This window comes from Denticeps clupeoides, chromosome 4 (assembly GCF_900700375.1).
Source record: "Denticeps clupeoides chromosome 4, fDenClu1.1, whole genome shotgun sequence".
NCBI classification, from domain to species: Eukaryota; Metazoa; Chordata; class Actinopteri; order Clupeiformes; family Denticipitidae; genus Denticeps; species Denticeps clupeoides.
Window position 1 is genome coordinate 30929171 of NC_041710.1, and position 16047 is coordinate 30945217.

Below are 16047 nucleotides of genomic sequence, written 5' to 3' on the forward strand. Positions count from 1 at the left end.
ATAAATATTTCATCTTCATCTGCTCTGGGGCTGTTTTATTAGGGTTCACAGCAACTCAAAGGCAATAGAATGGCCCAGACTCCTGTTCAATGTGTTTATTTCATAACATGCAGTTATTAATGATCAATAGGAACATTAATAGGCCTCATTTAAATTTTCCCAAATCAAAACTTTTCAAAGCACTATAGTGAAAGTGAAGTAATTGTCATTGTGAAACACTGGAGCACACAATGACACAACAAAATGTGCCTGCCTTTAATCCATCACCCTTGGTGAGCAGTGGGCAGCCATGAAAGGCACCTGGGGAGCAATGTGTGGTGACGGTACCTTGATCAAGGGGACCTCAATGGAACACACTACCAGTATTGAGATGTACTGCCAAAGTGAGTCATTTTCAAACTATTTTGATTTTTTCTTCAAATACTAGTGTGTGTGCTGCACCCTGATTGAAGCCTACTAACCTTTTAAGAACACTTTGTGAACCTGCCGATTATTGACCCTGTCAGCTTTCCGTTGTGGAGAAGGAAGGGGAGGGTGCACCGCGGTGTCCTCATAGGAATTTTACATATAATTATTATTATTGTTACTACTACTTAGGCCTTGGTATGCAGGTAAATTCATGTGGTCTTGTCCTTTTCAAATTTAATACAAACTAAATTTGATGTTTAGTTTTTTTACTAAATTAATTTTTACATTAATTCTTCTGGATTTCATTATTTCCATAATAAATGTATTTATTCACCTAAAAACTGTGTAGTGGGCTGCAGCAGCCAGAAACGCGTTTTCAAACACAATTCTGTGTTTTACTGTGAATTCCATTTTATTTGTTAGATTCCACAATTAAGTCCTATAGAGCTATGTACTCAATAATAAAATAGCACAAGGGATGGAACAGGCTATGTTCATTTTAGAAGGGGGAGGATTTTGACTGTTTTTATTTCAGGGGGATGGCATCCCGTCTCATGCCCCCTCAACTCGAGTACTGCCCACAATCCTCCTTACACACTTTAAGGCCACCACTGCCCCTAAAACACACATTATAAGGGTCACATGGAAAGTTTGCATCAAACATGATGCAAATGATTAAGGGATGCTTAATAGTTATCTATGTCTGTGAGTCTCATTATTCCTGACACCTAGAACATGAGCTTTAATTTAATTCCAATTTAATTCCGTTCCCATCATTACATCACATCCGCAAAGTTCAACATGAAGTGCTGCCAGACTTCAACAGAAGTGCTGCCTCAACACACATACAAGCAAAAAAAAGAATTTGACTGCCATTACTACTTAACGTTCTTAAATACATTTGGGGTCCATAATACCTATTCTGGACAAGCAATTTTTCTAAAATGAATTCAAAATACCCAAATCTGGCAACACTGTGTGCAAGTCTCCTCCCTTCCTCTTTCCTCTTTGTTTTATTTGCTCAGAATACCACTTGTTCATGGTGCTGTTACCAGACATCATAAACATAAATCTCTGTTATAGTAACCTTGACACTAAACCAAACACTTTATACAAGAATTCAGATTGGAGAGTTAGCGAATCAGACATTCGCAAAGGTCCCATTACATCTTAGTGTGTCTCTCACAATACCCTTTAAGTACCCTTGCAATTATATCATATAAAAAAAATTAACATACCACTTGTTCGCTTGCTTAATTCATCCCTTGGAATTCATAATTTATATTCCTCACCTTTGTAACAGTTCCTCAGCTAAACAGAAGTGCAGTAATGTTAGCACAATTGAACAATACATGAAGTGGGTGGTCCATTCAGTTCCAACTGAAGAGCTCGAAACTTTGAATCATGACCAACACACCACACACACAAACACACACACACACACACACACATATGGTTGTACTCTTTTCTACACACAGATAAAAAGGCACACAGAGACACATTCACAGCAGCACTCACAGTATCAGGTCAAATGCATTTTAACTTGTGAATAGCGTGCCCATTAATAATTAATGGCCTGGTATTAATATTGTAGTAATAAGCAGTAATATTTCAGAACAGCGTGTATGTATCAAACATTTATGACTCCAGCGTTTTCCTCGCGCAGAAGGGGGAAAAGGCATTATGCTGGCAGAACCATTTCCCCCAGACCCAACATGCACACAGCACTGGAGAGATACTCAATATCTCTACACTTCATATGCATCTGAGCCCCACCACTCACAGCCTTATGAAGGGCTTTTTTGGAGCTTAACTGACCTGCTGCACTGTGTGTGTGTGTGTGTGTGTGTGTGTGCTGAAATAAACAAGGGAATAAACAGGAAATGCCTGTCCTTATTCAGACATAGGTACAAATGCAATGAGTATTAAAAACAGTCCAAATCGGCAGTAAGTCGATTACAGATTTGTAAATAATTAACCACACATTTTGCAAGAGAGGTGCGGAAAAGAGGATTAGATGATGGGGAGATGATCTGGTCATTTTGTAGACTCTGACAGTGATACATTACATTACTGCATCCACCTACAGTCATTCAAAGTGCCTGACGCTTTCAGCCAGGAGATGATGTCATCAGGTGGCATCCAACTTCCCTTAGGCATGTCAACCCTAAGCCACAATGCCTTTCATTTGGCAGGTTGGCAGTGGTGGCTAGTCACTGCCTTTTGAGTCCTTGGTCCAGGATACAGGAATCTAATAGAAATAATTTCAAAAAATGCTAATTACTGTAGTTTTCTCAACAGTTCACTAGGGAATTTTTTATGTTACATTGGGGCATAAAAAGTATTTGGCAGTTGTTATACTTAAAAAGATGAGAGAGGTCTGCAATTTTCATCATAGGTACACTTCAACTGTGAGAGACAGAATGTAGAATCCAGGAAATCACATTGTATGGTTTTCAAATAATTATTTACATAATGGTGCAGACAATAAGTATTTAGCACGTAGATGAGAAGAGAGCTGCTTTTCTGCCAAGGGGACAGGACTACTGATCCGTATTAAGGAAAGGATGAATTGGGCCATGTATTTTTCTAGTGTTTTTTAGTGAAGTGATTGTCACACGTGATACACAGCAGCACAGCACACAGTGCACACAGTGAAATTTGTCCTCTGCATTTAACCCATCACCCTGAGTGAGCAGTGGGCAGCCATAACAGGCGCCCGGGGAGCAGTGTGTGGGGATAGTGGCACCTCAGTGGTACCTTGGCAGATCAGGATTCGAACCGGCAACCTTCTGATTACGGGGCCGCTTCCTTAACCACTAGGCCACCACTGCACCCAAATGTATCATTAGGTTCTGGGCTAAAACCTCCTTCCATCAGGGTTAGCGTTGAGGAAATGTGGCTGGATCTCCCAGTATGACAGTGATCCCAAACACACCACTCGGACAGCGAAGGAACGGCTGTGTAAAAGCATTACGGAGCATTACGTAGCATGGCTTAACCAGTCTTCAATAGAGGATCTGTGCCCAGCCCCAAAACATCACAGGTCTTGGAAGAACCAAGGTTACATTACAAAGTTTTGAGGTGATATTGACCAAATACTTATTTTCTGCACCATTACATGAATAAATTATTTAAAAATCATACTATGTGATTTCCGGGATTTTTTTACATTCTGTCTCTCTGGGACCCGGCCAGTTTGGATTATTTTGCCCCCCCACACTAAATAAAAGCAAATGACAACCAGAGACGCTTGTGTTTTTAAATATAATTATTGTTTTTTTTTTAGAATATATATTTTTTGAAGGGACGTACAAAGGACAGATGGGGATGGGGATATAAAATGCAAAGTTGACAGATGGAATTGTGCATGTTGATATCATGTCGATAATGTAGAAAAATAGTAGACTTCATTGATGGATAAGTCGATCTGAAGAAAACCTGAAGTTGTTAATGCCCCAGTCCAGAGCTTCTCGGCAGCTGTGTGTCTCCATTTGTAAATGTGATCATATGATTCACCCCAAAAACCCTTTCACTGTCTGTCTCCATCTTTATGTAGGATTAATTTTGACAGCCCTATATCAAACACACACATGTGCATAGGATTTAAAAACAGGTACATGGTGATGACCTGGTGATCACCATATACAAGAACTCCTCCCCATCATTCAGAGCCATCCATCAAATCAGTGCTTTAGCAAAGCAAATCGAGTCAAATACAAAAAGACAATTTAGGCCGAAAGAGCTGATTTTAATACTAATCACCTGTATTTCTAAATTTGTCCTGTGGCATTTATATTCATTGGTTTGAAATTCAGGCTGTAATTGCACATGGAACATGCTGGGCATCATGGGAAAATGGGTCCCTCTATTAGGTGCTGTGCAACGATGGGCCAGGGCCCATTCTCATGCAAATGAGGAGGTGGTGGAATCAGTCAAATACATTGAGAAATGAATTTGTAATGTCTGGTAATATTTTTAGAGCACCATCACTCTTTCTTCCTGCCACTCATTCCCCCATTCACCCAAAATAAAGTGCGGCAGAGACGAATCCAGATGCACCTGTTGTTGTGTCTGGCTTTCACGTTACATTTGCATGAATATTTCAGCACATATTTTGCAGGGTCAGTTTTCTTTAGCGGCTTCCCGAAAGGATCCCAATCTCACCGCCTCTGTTTATTTCTGCTGTCCAGTCTTTAATGTCAACGTTAGAATGGCAGATAGAATTGTGTGTTGCCTTGATGAGCTGAAGATAGTGAACTGACTTTTATATCGTCTTGCCCTACAATCAAAGCTGCATTGGCAAGGTGAAGCATTTATGCATTCTGGAAATCTGCCTCAATTTGAAGTGTAAAGTCAATTCCTGTCTTATTTGATCGGTAAATTGATCATGAATATTATTAAAAGAAAGTTCAAATTCAACCCCATGTGGCCACACAGATGACATTTTTCACAGGACAGAACTTGGCTTTCAAAATATGAATCATGGTGATTGATTTGGTCGGAGTAACATGATTGAAGCCCACATTGCGGCTTGCAACCGGAGTCCGGTTTTGTTACTTATCTTGGCTACTTGTGCTGGGAGAGAAATGAGGACACATAGACACACACTAATCTGCAGCACAAACACAAGGTCAACTGAAACTGCGGCCCCAGACAGCCGGACCCTCAGGGCTTCAAAACACCAATAGTGCAGCCGCTCCAGTCAACGGAGGGGGTACTCTAGGAGACACACATGATAAAAATGATTAAGAGTGCAGCACAGCCCTGGGGAGAAGGTAAATAACAAAAATGAAGACTGATGCAGGCACACAGGAATCGTGACAAAGGTCAAAGCGGGCCTGAATTCTACCTACCTACTTCTACCTTCTTTATTTAATCATTAAAATGTGCTTTCTACCAGAACATTATCAGAATGTAGCATTCCAGCACAAATAATGCAGCAGTTGACCAAAAAATGATCTGTTCTAACAGTAAACTTTTATTACTATTAGGGCTGTCAAATGAAAGTATAAAAATGTTGAACTGTGTGAGTGTAATGAATGTGGGAGCAGTAATTAACATCTAAATGTTGACATGCTTAATTATGATGTAATGGGGTAATAAAATTACAAATACCAGTAATGCATTTCTTTGTACTGTGTCATTATTTATGAATGGTTGTTGCAAGGATAAGGACTTTTAAAACCCTTACCAATAAACTGAAGACCAGCAGCTTGTTACATGATGTTAGGACTGCAAATAATATGATCAGAAAGAACTGAAATTTAAAGCATCATTAACACTCTTATGATTCCCCATGGCTGTAAAAAAAATAATTGGGAATAACAGCATCTGTTGCTTTAATAATCTTAAATAATAAATCATTTAAAAATTATAATACACCTTATAAATAATTTATTGATAAAATTACTGTAAATGACTAGATATCTATGATGTAATTTCTTTTTAGGTTGGGTAAACTGAGAAAGCTGTAACCTTTCAAACTCAGCCCAAATGGTCACAGTGATCCACCTCGAATGTTCATCTCCTGAACGTTTGTTAAGTTCTTACACCCGTTTCCCAAACAAGCACATGGCGTAAGCGGACATCCACCGACAGGGGGCGCTGTAAGCAGATCGTAGGAGGGGAATTACTTTCAGCAGGCCCTCAACCACTACTATCCAAACAAGATTCATTTGCACTGAGCTCACTACGTTATTAAAGAATAACTACTTTTTTGTTTCATGTTGTTACATTGCCAAGGCACACTAATCATTAGTCATTATTGTCCTAATCTGTGTCACTAATGAAATCGCTAATCCCAGATAAGCATTCCTGGGATTTTGCAGACTGTAAGACAGGCTCGGTCTGGCGATAACCTTCTCTGTTATTGACTCTGATCCAATAACAGCTGTAACCTGAGTCGCAGAAATGGTTGTGTGTCTCTTGTCAACCTTAAATTAGGTGTGTCCTTTTCTCAGCCAGTGCACGCTTCTGAATGAATTGTGACAATGCCGGAGCATCTCATATGGACCTAAAGGACACCTCCCCGAAAGACGAATGAGATACATCCTTAAAAGAGGGTCCTAAACGAGGCGGCGAGGGAGGTTGAGAGGGAAACATTCATCAAACACTTCTCCAACGTGGGGTGCCCGGGCCATGGGTGACAGTGATGGAACATCACAGCTAAAGTGCCTTCATGGGTGAACGACAGATCCGCACCATTCAGAATGAGAATGATGGAATAAAGATGGTGTGAGAGAAGCAGAGAGAGGCGTGTATGTGTGGAGGTTTGAGGGGAATTTAAAGAGGGATCAAAATGAAGGTATGGTGTGTGAGAAGCAGAACTTCCTGTATAAATTCATTCTGAGGTCAAAAAAATTATTTGGCCTTAATTCTATAATTATGCATATAATATGAATAACAAAAATCCATTCCCAGCAGTTTATTTACACAGCCGTTTAAAACGGATACAGAGTATTTTAAAGTGTTTGTTTCTGCTTTTTTTTAAAAGATGGCTGTCAAAAAAGTTGCAGCCTCATGGCGGTTTGTGACTCCATGTTACCAGGATGCCCAGGGGCGATCCTAGCCTGATCGGTGCCCTGGGTGAACATCCCCTCTGGCAGGGGATTTTTTTTCAGGAAAAATCTATTGTGATTTCCCGCATTTATGGGTGTGACAGGATTTAAAACACATTAGTGCAAATGATAAGTCTATATCATAATGTCTGGTGGTTTTGTGATTATTTTGTTTTATTTTTCACGAGCCGGTTATTACTAGATGCCGCTCCAGCATCCGGATTCAGAGAATCTCCCGCCGCCCTCTGCGGCAAGCAGCAGGCGCACCTCGCAAGAGGCCGGGGCGCCCTTACTCCCTGCAAGTGGGAATAGAAAAGCCATCGGTGCCCATGCAATCCCAAAAATGTGCTGGCATGATGTCGGGGCAGCATGTGTGCATGCACACAAAAATTGCAGAAGCCCGTGGTGCCACCCTCCACTATGATGCCGTCCTGGGCAATTGCCCGTGTTGCCCATGCCGGCTACTGAGGATTTTTTTTTTTTTTTGTGGTCAAAATTCCTTTTGTGGACAAAATAAAATTTCCTCTGAAAAATGCATCCTTCTGTCTTTATCTTTCTGTAGACAAAATACAACATGGTGCCAGTTGGTTCTGTAATTATATAATTTTTTGATGGCACAGAACACTTTTTGTGAAGGGAAATGAGCTCTTGCACATTATTGTTGCACATGAAAAAAATTGTGTAGATTTCAATTGTTCAAAAAATAAAGGGCAAAAAAACCTAAACACCATTTTGACAATATTCTGATATAGTCATGTAATAAGCATGAAATTAAATGCATTCAACAGTGCATCACTCATTCTGAGGACTAATGATCTTTGTCAAATATGTCACCCAGAGCTCAATCTCTTTTAATATTTTTTTATAAAAAAAAATTATAAGGGGTGAAGCCCAATGATTGACAGCTGTCATGCAGGACAGGTTCTCATTACAATACATGCAGAAGCAATGTGTTTCTTTCAGGTTGTATTTAGCTTCATGTAACTTCTTACACTAGCAAACAAGCCTTAGTGTGAAGTGTTAAAAGGTAAAAAAAAAAGTGAAAGTGAAGTGATTGTCATTGTGAAACACTGCAGCACAGCATATGGTGGCACACGTATGTGTCGAAAAGAGGCTTCTGCTTTAGGCAGCTATGACAGGATCCCGGAGTGCAGTGTGTGGGGACGCCACTTAGCAGTTATGCTGTTGTACTGTTGCGCTTAGCACCAGTTTCAAAATAGTGCCCTCCATTCTCCCTCCAAGATTTTCTCTCCTCCTTCTGTCATCTTCAGATGATGTTGCTCACGGCCATGCAGAACAATGGCCTTAGGGTATGTCATCACCTGACATGATGTCTCCAGACGCTGCAATCCAAAATCTGCTTTCTTACCCAGCTGGACAGTTCTGGTGGTGCTGAAGCACAGTGTGAGGCGACGTCAGCACTTCCACCAACATGCACTTCTGCACAACTCTTACCATAACTGTTCTAAAACACTCTGCCAAGGTCAAGGAATTTCGAGTTAGAGGGGAATTTCTCTCTGCTGACTCAGTACCACTGTATCATTCATTCGTTTCATTCACTCCTAACCATGAAATACAGTTTAAGATCAGTCAATACAAATATATTGTTATGAAGTAAAAAGTTACAGGAATGTCAAGCTTCAGATAGTTCTTATGATGTAGGAGAAAGGAAGAGGGGGCAGATATCGTAGATGGGTTAAAATGGTGAGAAATGAGCGATGATGCAGGGCAATAACAACGAGGGAGGGAAGCAAGGATGGAGGGAACACTATGGATCAAAAATAAATAGATGTTTCAAAAGAATATCATTCTTTTGTTCCCCTGAGCAACCGTGAAAACGAGGGATGACAGAGGCCGGAGGGAGAGCAAGAGATCGGATCTGACCTCAGCAGTCCTCAGGAGATGGAAGATGGAGAAGGGCCTGGTTAACATTCTGCCTCAGCACCGACATGCAAGGGCTTCGGCCCAATCCACCCACACTGCCCTTGTGTCATTTTCTACTTTTCTATCATTTTCTATCATTTTCTCTGCTTTCCTCATCCCCCATGCAAGTCAGTCATCAGTTCTGATTAATAATGGCCATCTTAGCAGCAGTAGATCTCCAGGGTTGTGGTTCGCTGTGGGCTCCACGGACCCCAAGAGGTCTGTGAAACGTGGCAAATAATTTATTTGTCTAATCATTTGCATCAGTTGTCTTCAGTTACAAGGGAATGAGGCCATAAAGTTGTCCAAGCTGACTAATTTACCACATTATTATTATAAATTTTGTAGGTTATAATGTATGTGTAAATGTGGGTACTGCGACATAAAAGTGGACTGTTATGTACTTATCTTTACTTTCAGCTCCTGACGACTGTCACACACCTCCGGGTTTGTTTGAGTTCCCTTTTTTGTCCATTTATCCATTTTGGCTTGTTTACTTTTATTAAAATATTATCCTTTTGAGTTCCACCGCGTCCGAATTCTGCACCTTCTCCCCTCCTGAACCCCAGGATGTGACAGTTGGGTTCCCACAGAAGGTTCTTCTTTGGGCAGCACTGATGCTTGCTTGTTAAACGTTGTGTGTTTCTAGTCCACAAGCCGTGGTTTAATCGTTGATTACAGTCTGTTCCCTCAGCAGATTGGGTTTTTAATTTAATTCTCTTCATTCAAATAATAACTCACCATGAGGTATCAAATGTACCCTTAGAAATCACTTTAGTGGAACATTTATCTGAATACATATTACATACTTTGATTTGACTGATTAGAATAAGTAGTGGGGTGGTAGCAATGGGCTCATGCGACGAAAAATAAAAGAACAAAAGTTCATTATTTATCTGCACATTTTGGCCCAAGTCAAGCAACTTGTAGAGATAATGCTAGTGACAATGTTACTAAAGAGATAAACTCACTCACTTACCCACACAGACTAATTAGACAATGTCCGCCATTGTTATGCACATTACCGTGACACAGATCCTTATACAAATACGTGTGTGTGTTGGTGTGACCGCACACTGAACAATTTTTCATGAAGATTAATAACCAGACACGGGCAGATTGATATGAAGAGCAAAGAGGGATGCGGTGTGTGTGTGTGTGTCTGTGTGTGACTGGTATGAATATTTTACCGCAGTGTGTGAGTGTGCACCCAGGAGTGATTGATACACTCGGTCTGATTGAATCTCTGCCGGGTGTTCCTTATCATAGCCGAGCTGACAGCGATGTCACAGTCGGATCCTCTCATCGCACGAAACACCTTCCTGATTCCTGAGATTATAGCACAGAGACAAACACAAACGTGTCCCTCTCACTGCCTGCATGGGTGGCGTCAGGGTCATTTACAGATGGATAAACACCTGTACAGACGTGCACGCATCCATCTCCGTCTGCCTTCGACCTTGACCTCATTTGTAACTGGCTGCTTTGTATGCAGACAAACAGGAAGTGTGCAGTGTGAGGACGCTCCCTGTCTGTCTCACTCTCGCACACGTTCTTCCTTCAGACATTTGCATAATCTTGATAGGAAGTGCAGAGGCGAGAAAAGAACATAAAATGAGGGCAAAAAAAAAAAAGCAAATAGAGTTTAACTTCCTTTGCATCCCACGCAGTGTTGATTTACAGAAGGTGCAGCACCGCCCTCTGCTGGCCATTAACAGGAAATGATCCGTCCAATGCAACAGCAGCATCACAGCAGCAAAGCCAAGAAATCAACAACTACCATATATCATATGACATGATTACATCTTTATCATTAAAAAAATGTTAAATCCAATATATGTTGCATCAAAAGTGAGTGCGTTCTGTTCCTCGGTCAGTTTAAAATTTCGAGTTTTTGTATGATTTGGAGGGGGTGGAGAGGACTGAAGATGATGAGGTATGCATAAATGCTGCAACAGCATGAGGTGTGATGCTAACTCATCATATGGGCGTATGTTTGCAGAGATTGAGGAGTTTGTCAATAACAATAAATCCGTATGGGGCTGCTGATACTTGCAAATGTAGACTGAGATTGAGCACCCATAAAACACACATACGCACACACACAATGTGGTGGCAGATCAAGATTAAGTAGCACACATCAGCAGCCACACAACTACACTATTTCTCTCTCTCTCTCTCTCTCTCTCTCTCTCCGTCTTTCTCCCGGGAGGAGGAGAACGCTGAAGTGCCGTCCCAGAACCACTAAGGTTCCACTGATGTGTCACAACAAGTGGCTTTATGGTGGAAAACACTACAAAGCTTCTGTTCGTTCTGGGATCCGTTCTGATGAAGGGTCTTGTTATGATGGGTCCCATGTGCAGACATTTTGCTAAAGGTGGACAGGAGGGGGAACGGTGCTTTTTTCCCTGGTGATTGAGCCGATGCACAAAATAACTAGTTTGCTTTTCCTCATATATGAATCTTTTCTTTAAGTCTAATTCTAAATGTCTGAGGCAGTGATTAGGCTCTACTTTGACCTGCCGCTGTTACTAAGGCAACATAAATGTGCAAATATAAGAAGTCAGAGGAAACTCTGAGATTCTGTAGGGGTTCATTTTGCAGTGCTACTGAGCTTTATTGTCATTTCAGCTACATGTTAGACAGAACATAGTGAAATGAGACCTGGTGCTGCATGTAATATATGAACAATTAAACAAAGTTACAATGTGTGCGACACCGACACACTGGGCTACATAAAGTACAAACAGAGGGCAAGAGTAGCATTTAACAAAAAAAAAAATGTGGTCCCATGCGGTGGTAGTATGTCCCGAGGTGGTAGTAGCCTAGTGGATAACACACTCGCCTATGAACCAGAAGACCCAGATTCAAATCCCACTTACCACCATTGTGTCCCTGAGCAAGACACTTAAACCCTAATGCTCTCAATGGTCCCTCAATAGTTGGTGAGGATGGGTGGTGGGAGACAGGCTTTCCTCAGCCTCTGCATGAAGTAAAGACACTGCTGGGCTTTCTTGGCTGTTGAGCTGGTGTTGAGATTCCAGAGGTTCTCCACTAGATGAACACACAAGAACTGTCAATGTTCAGTGGAGAGTGGTCCCTTCGTTTTGTCCACATTCAGAAATAGATTGTTGACCTTACACCCGTCTGTCAGTGGTTGCACCTCCTCTCTGTACGTTGACTCATGGTTCTTGCTGATGAGACCCACCACGGTCATGTCATTGGTGAACTTGATGATGTGGTTGGAGTCATGGGTCAGCAGGGTGAACAACATTGGACCGAGCACACAGCCCTGAGGAGCTCCAGTGTTCAGTGTGGTGGTGCTGGAGATGCTGTTCACGATCCGGACAGACTGAGGTCTTTCCGCCAGGAAGTCCAAGATCCAGTTGCAGAAGGAGGTGTTCAGGCCCAGCAGGCTCAGCTTCTCGACCAGGTGCTGAGGAATGATGGTGTTGAATGTTGAACTGAAGTCTATGAACAGCATTCGTGTGTGTGTGTGTCTTTATTGTCCAGGTGGTTGAGGGTCAGATGAGGGTGGTATCGATGGCATCGTCTGTGGAGCAGTTTGGACGATATGCAAATTGCAGTGGGTCCAGGGTGGAGTCCAGCCTCTCAAAGCACTTCATCATGGTGTAAGTCGGTGTAAGTGTAATGGGACAGGGGTCGTTGACATTAAAGTCTCTTCGGCACGGGTGGTGGTGGCCTTGAGACACGTTTGAACGGCAGTGCTCAGTGAGATGTTGAAGATGTCGGTGAGGACATCTGCCAGCTGGTCTGCACATTCTCTGAGCATCTTCTAGGGATGTTGTCTGTTCCAGCAGCCTCTCACATCAGTTTTCCTCACATCCGCTGTGGTTAAACACAGCACCTGATCACAGGAAGAAGGTTTGGATTTCCTCGCAGTCACATCGTTCTGTTTGCCGAATTGTGTAGAAGTCATTAAGCGCATCTGGTAGGGACGGGTCACTGTTGCAGTCCTGTAGTTTCTGACAGCCTGGATGTCCTGCCACATGCATCTACAGCATTTATCAGACGCCTTTATCCAGAGCGACTTACAATCAGTAGTTACAGGGACAGTCCCCCTGGAGCAACTTAGGGTTAAGTGTCTTGCTCAGGGCCACCATGGTCGTAAGTGGGGTTTGAACCCGGGTCTTCTGGCTCATAGGCGAGTGTGTTACCCACTAGGCCACTACCACCCACATGCGCCACGTGACGTGTCAGTGCTGTCCTGGATGTGGCTGTGGATTTTCTGCCCATGTGCACGCATCGCTGCTCCAAGTTGATGGTGTTGTCGCCATTGGTTTTGCCAGTCAGTGCACTCGAAGCAGTCTTGAAGAGCAGAAATGGCCCCTGGCCAGGTTCTCTGCATCTGACCAACGGTCTGTATGCTGGAATTAGCATAACAGTGATGTGGTCTGATTGGCCGAGATGGGGACGGGGCTCCGCCCGGTTCGCACTTACGACATTAGTGTATACGAGATCCAGTGTGTTGTCCTATCTCGTCGTAAAGTCCACATGTGGATGGAATGTAGGGAGAACTGACTAGAGATTTGAATGGTTGAAGTCCCCGGCAATAATGACCAGTCCGTCAGGGCGTACATTCTGCAGATCGCTAACAGCTCCGTAAAGCACGTCCTTCGCATTTGCGCCGGGTGGAATGTACACTCCAATAATAAAAACAGAGGTGAATTCCCGCGGTAAATATAAAGGTCTGCATTAGCTCCACCAGCGATGAACAGTAGCTAGAGACAAACACCATTCCGGCATGGGTCTTACCACACAGCCGGCATTTGGAATTCTGTCGCTGAGCAACGTCTCGGTGAAAAGAAAGACGCAGCGGTCTCTATATTCCGCTGTAGTTTGATGTAGTCCAGTTTATTGCCGGCTGACTTTAGCCTAGCTCGGACAACGGTCTCTCACGCACCGCTTGCGGCGGCGTTTCCCTCGGGCAGCGGCATGGGCCAACACCGGGACCTGGAGGCCTGCTCTCCGCAGCAGGACATCGTTTTCCCCAATAAAAAAACGAAAGAATCCACAATTAAACACCATTGTGGAAGCGGAGAGGACGCTGCGAGCTACTGGCATGCCGCCATCTCACCGGCGGCATGCCAAGAGGCTACATAAATTATGTACTGTATGGTTGTGCACTAACCATGTAAATGAATCTTAGCAACATCATGCACATCATACAATTTAGAATCTTCAATATTTATTTACTGGACCAACAAAGGTATAAAAACAATTCATACGATTCATATTTACACCAAAGTCCGGTGAGCGGAAATACGGTGGGGCAAAAAAACGTACTGTGATGTTCAGCGCCTCTGGACGCCGCAGGGGGTGCAGGTTGTGTGTCTGGGTCTTTTGTGTGCCATGCAGGACCAAGTGTAGCCTTGAGGAATGTCCTGAGCGTCTCTTCCGCTCGTGACCGGGAGAGGGGACAGTGTTCAGCGCACAGCGTGGTGGCTCATTTCTAAATGTTTTACCTTGGTTGACACAATAAACTGTTCCTTTCCCCAACCCTGTCCATCAGTTCCATTGGTTCCACACCCCACCTTTCTGTCCCTCACTTAAAAAGATGAGACAGGTCTGTAATTTTCATCATAGGTACAACTTTAACTGTGAGAGACAGAATGTAAAAAAAATCCAGGAAACCTCACTGTGTGATTTTTAAAGAATTTATTTGTAAAAAGGTGCATAAAACACAAAAAAAGGGAACACAAAAATAAGACATCCTAGATCTGAGAGAACGAAATATTCTTATTAAATAGTTTGTTCTTTACATAGTTGAATGTGCTGACAACAAAATAACACAAAAATTATGGATGGAAATAAAATGTATCAACCCATGATCTGGAAATGAGACACTGTAGTGTGTGTGGCCTCCAGTATGACCTCCCTACAACACCTGGACATGCTCCTGATGAAGTGGCGGATGGTCTCCTGGGGGATCTCCTCCCAGACCTGGACTAAAGCATTCGGCAACTCTTGGCCAGTCAGTGGTGCAACACGCCGTTGGTGGATGGAGCGAGACATGATGTCCCAGTTGGATTCGGGTCTGGAGAACGGGTGAGCCAGTCCATTGCATCAATGCCTTCGTCTTTGTCAGTCCAGCCACATGAGGTATAGCATTGTCTTACATTGCAACCAGGGTCAACAGCACCAGCATATGGTCTCACGGGGGGTCTGAGGATCTCATCTTGGTACATAATTGCTGTTAGGTTACCTCTGGTTAGCACATGAAGGGCTGTGTGGCCCTCAAATGAAATGCCACCCCACACCATTACTGACCAGAGGTATTATTACTGACTCATTTTGAACCTTCTTTCTTCTGTGAGGCGCCAGTGGTGCATTTACAAATCTTGGTGTTCTCTGGCAAATGCCAAACATGCAGCATGGTGTTTGGAACGTTCACCGTGGACGTCAGGCCTTTATACCACCTTCATGTAGTCTGCTTCTGACACAGGCCTGCTGGAGGTCATGTTGCAGGGCTCTGGCAGTGCTCCTCCTGTTCCTCCTTGCAAAAGGCAGAGGTAGCGCTCCTGCTGCTGGGATGTTGCCCTTCTACATCATCCTCCACATCTCCTGATGTTCTGGCCTGTCTCCTGGTAGCGCCTCTATGCTCTGAACACTATGCTGACAGACACAGCAAACCTTGATGTGCATCCTGGATGAGCTGCACTACCTGAGCTATTAGTGTGGGTTGTAGATTTCGTGTCATACTACCACTAGAGCGAAACCTCCAGCATTCAAAAAGTGATCAGAACATCGGCCAGAAAGCTCAGGAACTGCGATGTGGACCACGCCTTTATTGGGGACGTCTCGCTAATTGCCTGTAATTTCCACCCATTGTGGCATTACATTATGTTGGTTAAGTGTTCCCTTTATTTTTGACCACTGTATTTAGCAGCTATAAACAAGCAAGAATTACGTCCCTCACAGACCTCTTAAGAAGCTCTTCTACTATTCACTCATTATCTGTATTAATGGCTACTGTTTGAACTGGTTATCTGTATAAAAGACGCCTGTCCACACATTCAAACAGTCAGACTCCAACCTCCACCATGGTCAAGACCAGAGAGCAGTCTAAGGACACCAGGGACAAGATTGTACACCTGCACAAGACTGGGACATGCAAGCAAAATCCCACATTTTA